The sequence below is a fragment of the Triticum aestivum genome, chromosome 7A (assembly GCF_018294505.1).
Source record: "Triticum aestivum cultivar Chinese Spring chromosome 7A, IWGSC CS RefSeq v2.1, whole genome shotgun sequence".
NCBI lineage: Eukaryota > Viridiplantae > Streptophyta > Magnoliopsida > Poales > Poaceae > Triticum > Triticum aestivum.
The window spans coordinates 659706694-659718881 of NC_057812.1; positions in this window are offsets into that span (position 1 = coordinate 659706694).

Genomic DNA, 12188 nt, shown 5'->3' on the forward strand with positions numbered 1-12188 from the left:
CGTTTACGACCAAAATATGCCTACTATTTTGTTTTGGTCACTAGCAGCCTTCCCAGGCCACGTAGGCATCCGGCGTGGCAATCTGATGTGGCACAAGATTCAGTCCAGTCCGATTAGGTGTTTTACATGGGCCGAGCCCAATAATTCAACCTATTTGTGTTTTTTCTGTCAATTTTTGGTCAAGTTCATGGGCCAAGCCCTACAATTCAGCCTTTTTATTTTCTGGGCTTAGGCCATTTTGCATTCCGTTTCATTCAGCCTTTTGTTTTTGTTTTTCATAAATGCACAATATTCCAGTCCACTATTGTTTGGGCCATAGCCTTTTTAGAGCCCAAATATTATTCGATCCAACAGACGAACATTCAGCCTTTTTCATTCACAGGTTTCAATTTTACACATTTCAACAGCAAGCAATCAATAATTCTCACAATTAAATGATCAAATCCAAAAATCACTCTATGAAACTCAGAACAGCACATCTGCACGATCCATCAAGTGTACATACAATCAGAAACAAATACAGAGGCACCAAAACTATTGTGCACATCTCCAGGCTTCTTCTGATCTTCGGTCACAACAGTAGCCACCTCGGTCGCTTGCCTCGCGCTGGCGGAACTTGTTGGTCGTGTTAGTCAAGCAACATCCTCTTGTACTCGAAGGCCTATAAAATAAAATGGATAAGTTAGATTGATTACTGTAGGTGCAGCACATTTTCTAGAAGAGGCATAAACATGAATGGAGCATTATACTTGGAAGGAAAAAACAACATCCTGTCACCAAGCAAACACTACTTGACAGGAAACTGTGCATTTCGTCCTTGTATCCATTAGTAGCAGGATAGCGGCAATGATTCACATGGCACGAATAATTCATTATGAGGAAACATGTTGCTAGGTATGAAACAAACTATTTACAGAGGTAAAATGGACACATGTACAATACATAGCTTGCTGTAAGCAAGAAACACTAGTGCTCATATACCAAAATCAACGGCTATACTTATGGACGATAGTAACAAGGTTAAACATCGAAGAAAGCACTTGCTAAGATATTGAATACAAGGGAAACAATCAAACTAAAGAAATGAAAGGCACACACTATGAAAATTTTGACAGCACGAATATTTTTTATATTACCATAACAAACAGAAATGTAATCTGATTGCACAAGACACATGGTATTATCACACACTCGGACGAGCGAAGCATTAACTTGTGAGGATCAGACAAACAAAGCATTGACGATGATGATTAACTTATAAGCCCAACCACCCTCAATCCTCAATACAACACTAAGTTTTACTACTCCTGCCAACCTAATACATTACAGTCTAGACTCTAGAGGCACCTCAATTCGACCACCGACCTCAGAGCATAACAGAATCATGACATCCATTTGCATCCAGGGCTGAATTTGGCCACAAAACAACAGTGATTGAGTAAATCATAAAGCAGAATAACAAAATCATAATTAATTCCGTCAGTGATCATGTCGCGACACCACGCTGTCCACCTTAGTAGAAAAATTTAGGCTTTGCACAAGTCTACACAACTACTGATCCTTTCTACAAAGGAAGCTGTGCACAGCACCGGTTCTCTGTGGTTAGCTGAAGACATTCCTCCAGCAGCTTATGCATGTAATGCTCAAGTTACTGGTTATCTGATGTGAGCCATCTAAATGTTTTAAACAAGTTTAGCTTGCTGAGCTCAAAAGTATGGAACTGAAATGCAGAGACATATGCAATATTGTTTTTTCCTTTCTCTTTTGTGAGGACATATGCTGTCAAATATACAGTATACGAGGAACTCGACCAAATTCACGAAAATGATTTGTTCCAGATGATTTATATATCGCAAATAAGACATGAAGGCGCGTGTGTTTTCCCTGGTAAGAGCAACCCGCGTTCCTCAACATAAAAATAGGAGTCCACACATGCACATGAAGGCCTGCAGTACAAGGGGGTTCAGAGGAGGTGGGAATCATACCTAGCAGTAGCGTGGCCGGACTCTACCCAACAGCAGCAGTAGGCCTGGCCTGGCCTTGAGGTCCGGCGCGTCCACATGAGGGGTGACGGTATGAGTACCCCTCCTGATTCCTCAGCCACCTTGTTAGGGCTTCGGGGTGGCAGGCCAGGCCATCCCTTGTCGCTGGGCGTCGTCGTCCACAGCCAACTCTAGCCACTCCATGGCGCCGGGGCAGCGGATGAAGCGGCCATCGCGTCCATGGTGCACTGCATCAAATGAATGATGACCGACTCCTAGAACAATCAGAGAATGAATGAATGAATGTGAAAGGCATAGCAACAACATTAGTACAACAAGCTGCATTGTCCTACTATTACTAGTACAACAAGATGCAGGTTGGCATAGTTAATGAAGAAATATTATTCATTATCCTGCTACAACTAGTTCAACAATGTATGTAGTAACACCAGACACATTACACCTAAAGAATTATTATTCATTCAAGAGACTAAAGGTAAACTACGATGACTGAACCAGATTTGGGTTTTCAAGTTCTGAAGTTTCGTATGGCATATATAGATTAAATTGAAGAACTGGATTCAACCAAATCATGGATAGTTCAAAACCAATAATTTTCAAATCAACTAATTAGCTTCAGACCACTGTATAGCATTCAACTACTTCTACTTATATCAAACACAATAGTTCAGACAAACTCCCAAGTCTTAACTGAATCAGAGTAGCAGAAGTTTCAGTAAACTATTTTTGGGATTAATTAACAATTTCATTACACAAGCTGAATAGCACTCCATTAAAACAAAACCGAAGATGCATCAACCAGTAGGAAGTTGGGGACATAGAGATGAGTAGGCCTGTCACCTAGGACGACGACGATGTAAAGAGTCCGTGTGCCGCCCGTTAGTTCCTACTGATGTATGGAAATTTGAATTTTAGAGTTCATCAAATTTTACTACTGAAGGATGGTGTGTAAATTCCATTAGTAGTTTACCGCTTAACTTTGTTTCTCACTAGTTCAGAAACTCCATAAACAGGATCTTATATTCAGTTAACAGGCATATGATGTATGGAATTGGAAACAGGTATGTTCAGTATGCGCACCATCAAATGCGGCTGATTGCAGAACAGACATACACAGGCAAAATCCCTTACACATTAACAAGGACAAAATCCACCCAGGCAATCTGTCACATACCTATCTCAAATTTAGGTAACACAGGACTACAGGAGTGGTATATAAGATCAGACCAAATCCCTTCACCCTTTGCACCTACTCCGAAACTGTCAGGGGATTAAACTAAGCAAGAATAAGAAAGGAGACAACATACCCATCTTGGTCTGCAGCAAGCTCCTCCTCCCGACGATCCGGTGTTGGCCTGGGACACGCTGTCTGGTCAAGCACCAAGAGAATAGAACGGACCCATCACAATCAAATTCGCGCAAATTTGGGAAGAATCAAGAAGCAGGCTCACCTTAGGCATGCCCTCCCTGGACGGGATGCGCTCCACGACCTAGTGAGTCATCGTGCTGACGGTGTCGAAGTCGTCGACGTTGGCGCCATTGTTATAGGGGAGGTACTTCCCGTTGGCGCGGAGGAAGCGGCCGCTGGCGTGGCGGAGCAGGATGTAGTCCCCGGGCACGAGCCTGACGGGCTGCCACCTGACGTCCTCCTCATCCAGTTTATCGTATTCGCGCTGCTCAACGCAGCGCCCGCGGTGGCCTAATGGCGCCGGTGCGTCCATGGCCGTCAGGTAGCCGCCATAGGCGGCGCTGTGGAGGGCGAGGCGGCGGCCGAGGGTGCAGGGTGGGACGCGAGAGAGGGGAGGAGGAGACGCCGCGATCTCGTCTACGGTGAGGGTCGTCGATGGTGGGGGGGGGCAGCGGCGGATCGAGATCTGAGGGAGGGAGAGGGCGGGTTGTGTTAGGATCTGGATCGGGGAGGAGGCGGCGGCGCGTTGGATCAAGGAGGAGGCATTTCGCGTGCTGTGGGACGGAAGCGAATGGGAGAGGAGAGGCCGTCGACGGTGAGTTGTGGGAGGGATGAGGCGGGGAGAGGAGTGGATCGGGAGGGGGGCGGTGGTGGCGAGGAGATGGGAGGGAGAAGGGTGTGACGGGGGGATGGATCTGAGCTAGGGTTTGGGCTGCGGGTGGGGGGTATCTTTTCTTTTTTTCTGTAGAAAGATGGATGGATGGATGGATGGATGTGGGATGGAGAGATGGATGGATGGATGGATGGCCGCCATATCATCAATCCGTGAGAAGAGTTCTGATTGGTTCAGAAAATCAGTGACTTAAAATAGTTTTCAAGTACTGAAAACAGAGGGATTTTGTGAAGTAGCTATCAAAAAAATTGCAAAAGAGCACCACATAAATTTTCACTAGAGTTAGACCACATTTTATGGATAAGGACCAATTTGTATGCATTTCTGATCTTTCTAGCAATTTTTAATCATTTTTCGAGTGGCAAAAATGAATTTTTTTGTGAAGAACCTACCAAATATTTGTTGCAAAATTGGACCAAATGGTTGGGTGTCAAAAGCTTTGATCCACCTCTCGTGAAAAAGACAAATTTCCGCCGGTTCAGCTGAAAGCGGGTCAAATTTGAACTGCAGCTGCCTCATAGTTTGCTCTTTATTTTTTCCAAAAATCATTTCTAGGTACATAAGTATCTATTTAATCAGAGAAACATCAAAAGTTTTCCAAGATTCAACCACTAGTTAGGAACGGTCAAGCTCGCCATTTTGACTGCATTTTGAAACGGGCATAAAAATTCAAAAAAATCAAAAAATTGGAAAAACTTCGCATTGTGTCATTATATGTGACCAAGTATCCAGGAAAAACAATAAACTTGTAATACGGCAATTATTTTAAAAAAGTGTTCTCAGAAATGAGCTATCATGCGTGAAGATTCACGACTTTCAAGCCAAATGATCAATCTTATGGCCACATTCATGGCATAGTTTGTTCAAATGGTCTCATGTTGTGCACAAGGGTGCATCTTGGAATTCCAAGCAATGTTGCCTAAGGGGGTTTTCATTTTCTTTGCACGGAAAATTCATTTTCCATTTTCCGAGTGCCTGAAATGAGTTTTTTTGTGAAGGACCTACCAAATAATTCTTGCAAAATTGGACCAAATCATTTCTCTATAATACTAGGACATATTTAATGCACAATTGACCAAATGGTTGGGTGTAAAAAGTTTTGATCCACCTCTGGTGAAAAAGACAAATTTCCGCCGATTCAGCTAGAAGCGGGTCAAATTTGAACTGCAGCTGCCTCATAGTTTGCTCTTTATTTTTTCCAAAAATCATTTCTAAGTACATAAATATGTATTTAATTATAGAAACATCAAAAGTTTTCCAAGATTCAACCACTAGCTAGGAGCGGTCAAGCCTGCCGTTTTGACCGCATTTTGAAACGGGCATAAAAAATTAAAAAAAATTAAAAAATTGGGAAACCTTCGCATTGTGTCATCATATGTGGCCAAGTTCCTAGGAGAAATAACAAACTTGTAATACGACAATTATAATAAAAAAGTGTTCTCAGAAACGAGCTATCACGTGTGGAGATTAATGGCTTTCAAGCCAAATGATCAATCTTATGGCCACATTCATGGCATAGTTTGTTCAAATGATCTCATATTGTGCACAAGGGTGCATATTCGAATGGCAAACAATGTTGCCTAAGGAAGTTTTCATTTTCTTTGGACGAAAAAACCATTTTCCATTTTTTGAGTGCCCGAAAGGAGGTTTTTTTGTGAAGGACCTTCCAAATAATTGTTGCAAAATTGGACCAAATCATTTTTATAAAATACTAGGCCATATTTAATGCACAATTGACAAAATGGTTGGGTGTAAAAAATTTGATCCACCTCTCGTGAAAAAGACAAATTTCCGCCGATTCAGTTGGAAGCGGGTCAAATTTGAACTGCAGCTGCCTCATAGTTTGCTATTTATTTTTTCCAAAAATCATTTATAGTTACATAAGGACCTATTTAATCATAAATACATGGTTTGGTGGCCATACGTCGAGGTTTGGGCGGTGGCCGAGGGCCCCAACTCTAGAGCGCGTAAACTCGCATGCCCGCCGCGTGGTCACCGCGTGACCGTGGCGTTGCCATGTGTTCTGGGCGGCCTAGGCATGTCTAGTGGGTTGGGCACTCCCCAGGTTGGTGCTAGGAAGAAAATTACAACATAAGATTCTCACGAGGAGACCGATCGATGCTCAAACATGAATTAGCAGCCAAGTGTTTGATTAGCGGTACGAGAAATGTACATGGCTAATGGGCGTGAGTTTTGGCTGAGGATGATCAGTTACTAAGAAGACCGTCTTCACAAATTTTCAGCTCAAAAGGAGGAGCCTAGGTGGTACTTGCTTTGCAAACTACCACACTGGACATAACTACGAATGTTGAAGCTCGGCTCAAAATAATGAATGGATTGAGCTGGAATTAGGTGGAGGATGGTTATTTGGGCATAGGAAACCACTGTAGAAAATGGATACTATTTGGACATGCCAAAGTGGTACTTCCTTCACAAACTGTTGTTCTGAACAGAATAGGAAAATGAATATTTTTGAATTATTTTTGAACTAGGCAAGAAAGGTTTTTACATATTTGACGAACATATGACCCAAAGAATTTATGAGATTTTTTTGGGAATTTTGGGAATGACAGAAATATAGGTTGCTTCACAACCTAGGGCAAAAACTGCCACATGGACATGACACATAGGCAAAACTGATGAGATGGCGCCTAGTCATTGCAACCCACCACAATTTACAAGGCTATGACCATCTATATTGGTTGTTAACAACTAGAAATAAGGCAGCGGACTAGCGATGTTTGCTTTATGACCATTTCGTGTAAGGAAATTACGACCTTTCTGACCAAAATGGTCGCAATGGTTTAGGGTTTGGAGCCCCCCGAACAGCTTTTGACCAATTGGTTTGAAATGGTCAAAGATCTATGACCATTTCTTCCAGGGTCACTGACAAAAGTTCACTAGTTGACATATTTCTTGTAGTGACCCGTAGTCTAGTTCCGTGCTGGACTTGCCCACACAACATTACAATTGTCTGTTTGTCTGTTCTCAGTTGTTTTGTGATATGAATGTCGTCATACTATGCTTACCGTATTATAAACTTCGTCTCTTTATCCTTAGCCCTCAATACAATATGAAGAAATAGACAATACATTAGCGATGGTACATGGTCATAAGTTTGGAACCTGGTTTTATTATGTACTTTGCAATAAAATACAACTAATATTTTACATGGGTTCACCAGAATAAGTTCTGTATATAGACCAAAGCTATTTTGTTTGGTTTTGCTGCCTTCTTAATATCTTCTGTTCTGGTACTACTAATGTAAAACCTCAACTTTTCAGCGAGCTATGGAAAAAATGGTGGAACCACCACCTTCTGAAGGTGGCGAGGCAACTATAACCGCAATGTCAGCTCTTGCTGCAGTGGGTCAGTACTTGTCCACTAACAGTGCCAAAAGCACGTTCCTGCGTAATACTGGTTTAGTTAAGGAAATATCGTCCAAATTGCCTCATGATCAAGATATGCAAGCTCAAAGCAATGTTGTATCTGCGCTCCAGACACAAGTCCATTCCCTAACAGAGACCCTTTGTGAAACAAGGAGAAACATTGCTCAATGTCGTCAAGATATGCATGGTTTTGAAACCAGACTATCAGACATTTCCTATGTTGTTCAGGAGCCTAGGGGAAATGAAGGCGAGGGTTATGGTGCTCCATCAGACAATACAACATGAAAACGTAACAGTCAGGTCAAATGAACTGAGCTTCTAAACTTCTGGTGGTGCATTTATCTGCTAGACTGTTAAGTTTTATGCCAACCTTCCTTTTGTTATATAGTTGTAATTTGTTTTGGTGCGATACAAAATTTATTTTTAACGTGCAGCCACCGCCTGAAGAAAACAGCAAGCCATTTTTGTATTGCGTAGGGTGTTCCCTATATTTGCATTGGTGGCGATCTTTGATGCCGAGTGGATGTAATCTGTGCAATCGCCTTAATAGCCTAGCATTAGTTTCGGCCTTATTTATTTCCTAGTCTTCTTTTTCCCTGGTTTGCTAGTGGCTGCAACTACCATGGGCCATATACGGGCCGTAGGATCCATGGGTGTCCTACGGGCCATCGATAAATGGGCCTGTAATCGGTGGGCCTCGGGCCATCGGATAAATGGGTCTACATGGGCCATAACCAGGCATAATTGGTATTGGCCCAGCACGGTAACAGGCCGTTAACAGGACGTAGGACAGCAAAGGCTTAATTCTATCACAGGCATAATGGGTCGTTAATGGGCCAGAATATAGGACGGGCTGGAAACGGTGCAACGGGTTAACAGGCCAGAAACGGGCTGACTCTTGCCATGGGCCGAATTTGGCCCATTAGGGTAACAGGCCAGTAACGGGCCGACTCTTGCCATGGGCCGAATTTGGCCCATTAGTGGAACAGGCCAGTAACGGGCTGACTCTTGCCATGGGCCGAATTTGGCCCATTAGGGGAACATGCCAGTAACGGGCCGGAAGTAATCGAGGGCCAAAAAGGAGCCCAAGAACGTATGGGCCGTCAATAGGCCAAAAGCTAACACGGGCTGGAAACGGCCCATGTAAATCACGGGATGTTAACGGGTATAAAGAAAATTACTGTTCATTATGGGCTAGAGTCACCATGGGCCTTTACCTAGGCCGGCCTATTATGGCACACGAAAATCTTGTAGGCCTTTACCTGGGCCGGCCCATTATGGCCCGCGAAATCTTGTGGGCCTTTAGCTAGGCCAGCCCATTATGGTCCACAAAATCGCGTGGGCCTTTAGCTGGGCCGGCCCATTATGGTCCGCAAAATCTTGTGGGCCTTTAGTTGGGCCAGCCCATTTAAACTTGTTGGGCCATGCCACGTGTCGACGTATCATATGCGCCTTCTGTCTAGTGAGTGGATGACATCTATCCCGACGATGAGCCGACATGTGTTTCCTCTAGCCAATGATGATTTTACACGTGGAAAATCCCCATTGGTCGGGGCTGTTAACGGGTTATCGGATCCAAAACCCGACCTGATAGCTTAACGGCGTTCCGTTACGGTGGATGCCACATGTCGGTCACCCTTGACGAAAGCACTTCTGTGACACGTGATTTATTGTCATGGAAGTGGACACTTCCGTGATGATAATTTTGGTAATGTCATGGAACACTTCTACGACAGCACAGGTATGACTATCTTGATTCTGTCATAAATTTGTCATGGATGTACATGCATGTCAAAAAATGCGACCTACTGTGACAAACATGTATCATCACGGAAGTGTATTTTTTTGTAGTGTTTAATGATGATGCTTAATTGGGATTGAGTTGGGTGAACCTTCTCAATGTTTAACAACCACCATGATAGTTAAATAAAATTTATTCCTTTGTTGTAGGAAAAAATTGGCTTTCCGCAAAACATATTAACCATACAGCCTCCACCAGCCATATATGGATGTAGTGATAGCATTATTATGCTCATTACTCTCTTGTGTGACATTGCCAGCATATTCCATGTGCTGACCCGTTTCGGGCTGCAACGTATCATGTTGCAGACTTTTCAGACGGCTAGTAAGGAGCCATAGGTCGTTGTCTTTCACTCAGTGATGCCGTTGGAATTGATGAACTCACTTTATCTTCCAAGCCTTCCGTTGTTATGGTATTAGATGGCCTTAAGCCATATTTATTGTAATAAGTTCTCTTTTGAGACATTTGATGTAATAAGTGTGTGATTGCTACTCTATTATAAATCCTCAAGTACCTTGTGTGTCAGCATTACCGGTCTAGGGATGACACTAATGCATAGAGATCAGACTGTTTGAGGTCTGGTCACTACAAGATGGTATCAGAGCACACGCTGACTGTAGGACACGACCACTAAGCTAAAGCCCTAGATCACTACTCTCTTCTCATTTCTGACTCCTCTCCATTTTCTACTCTTTAGGATGGCGGACGCAAGGAACAAGTTTGCACAACAGGATGAAGACACACCTTTTGGACGCCACTTGAAGGAAGTCACTAGGTACCTGAACATAGGAATACCAAGCTTCACCGGGACTTACAACACCACTTTACCAGAAGAGGAGCGCTGGATGATTCTAGTTCAAGTTCCAGGAAGGACATTTATGCCAGTCACTGTGCCCATAGAGTTTTCCTTTGATGCACCAACCTGGAGTCTAGGAAAGAGTATGGCAGCCCACATCACCATGAGACACATTGGATAAGTTTACCAGAAGGATCTCAAGGGTACTATCTACCAGATTTGTGGGCGCCGAGATGAGCAATGGGAGATGATCAGCACCAGGAACGATAGATCAATTGCCTCTTTTATCCAGGCGTTAAACCAGCACATACGTCGCCAGGAGAAACAGATGTGCGCATGCATGATAGATCTGAAGAAGGCAATGACAAGGATCACCGAGCTTGAAGAAGAACTCAAGGCAACTCGCGAAGATTATGAGGAGGAAATCGTCATACTAGTGGAGAAGAATGACGACCTGACAAGGAAGCTAGGAGTCTTCATGGGAGACCCCGCGCTAGGAGGAGAAGATGATGATTCCACTTGCCCGGAGAACTACATCATCATCGGCGACACCGACTCGGACCCCGACGATAGCAATGATGACTTTTTTGATGAAGCTGGAGCGGATATTATGGAGTCTTCTACCGATCAATTTTTCTAGTCGACCACCAAAACATTAGTAGTATTCCACCATGTATATAGTATAGTCCGACCACTTTTGTAACGATAGTTCTAGACCGACTGTATGCCCTTGCTTGCTTGATTGAGTGATATGATTTTGTTTGTCTCATGTGCATATGGGTAGTGTTTCCCCCTAGACCTCATTGTACTCTATTTTCTCATCTTTTCTAAACCCATCAGATGCCTCCAAGACGCGACAATGGATTTGCTTTCCCACCGGAGCTCACTCAGTTGATCCAGCAGCAGAATGCATTGATGCAGATACTAGTCCAGAATCAGAATCAGGGGAACAACAACAACAACAACAACAACCCACCACCACCACCGGTTGATTACTTAGCCCGTTTTCTAAGGCTGAATCCGCCGGTGTTCTCTAGTAGCACCGAGCCGATAGTTGCAGATGATTGGCTCCGCAAGATTGGAAGGGAGTTGACCACTGCAGCATGCACATATGCGGAAAGAGTGCGTTTTGCCTCACATCAGCTTAATGGACCCACAACAGCATGGTGATACGTCTCCAACGTATCTATAATTTTTGATTGCTCCATGCTATATTATCTACTGTTTTGGACATTATTGGGCTTTATTATCCACTTTTATATTACTTTTGGGACTAACCTATTAACCAGAGGCCCGGCCCATAATTGCTATTTTTTTGCCTATTTTAGGGTTTCGAAGAAAAGGAATATCAAACTGAGTCCAAACGGAATGAAACCTTCGAGAACGTGATTTTCTCACCGAACAAGATCCAGGAGACTTGGACCCTACGTCAAGCAACCAACAGGGAGGCCACGAGGTAGGGGGACGTGCCTACCCCCCAGGCGCGCCCTCCACCCTCGTGGCCCCCCTGTTGCTCCACCGACGTACTTCTTCCTCCTATATATACCTACGTACCCCCAAACGATCAGAAATGGAGTCAAAACCCTAATTCCACCACCGTAACTTTCTGTATCCACGAGATCCCATCTTGGGGCCTGTTCCGGAGCTCCGCCGGAGGGGGTATCGATCACAGAGGGCTTCTACATCAACACCATAGCCTCTCCGATGATGTGTGAGTAGTTTACCTCAGACCTACGGGTCCATAGTTATTAGCTAGATGGCTTCTTCTCTCTTTTTGGATCTCAATACAAAGTTCTCCCCCTCTCTTGTGGAGATCTATTCGATGTAAGCTTCTTTTGCGGTGTGTTTGTTCAGACCGATGAATTGTGGGTTTATGATCAAGTTTATCTATGAACAATATTTGAATCTTCTCTGAATTCTTTTATGTATGATTGGTTATCTTTGCAAGTCTCTTCGAATTATTAGTTTGGTTTGGCCTACTAGATTGATCTTTCTTGAATGGGAGAAGTGCTTAGCTTTGGGTTCAATCTTGCGGTGTCCTTTCCTAGTGACAGTAGGGGTAGCAAGGCACGTATTGTATTGTTGCCATCGAGGATAACAAGATGGGTTTTTTATCAT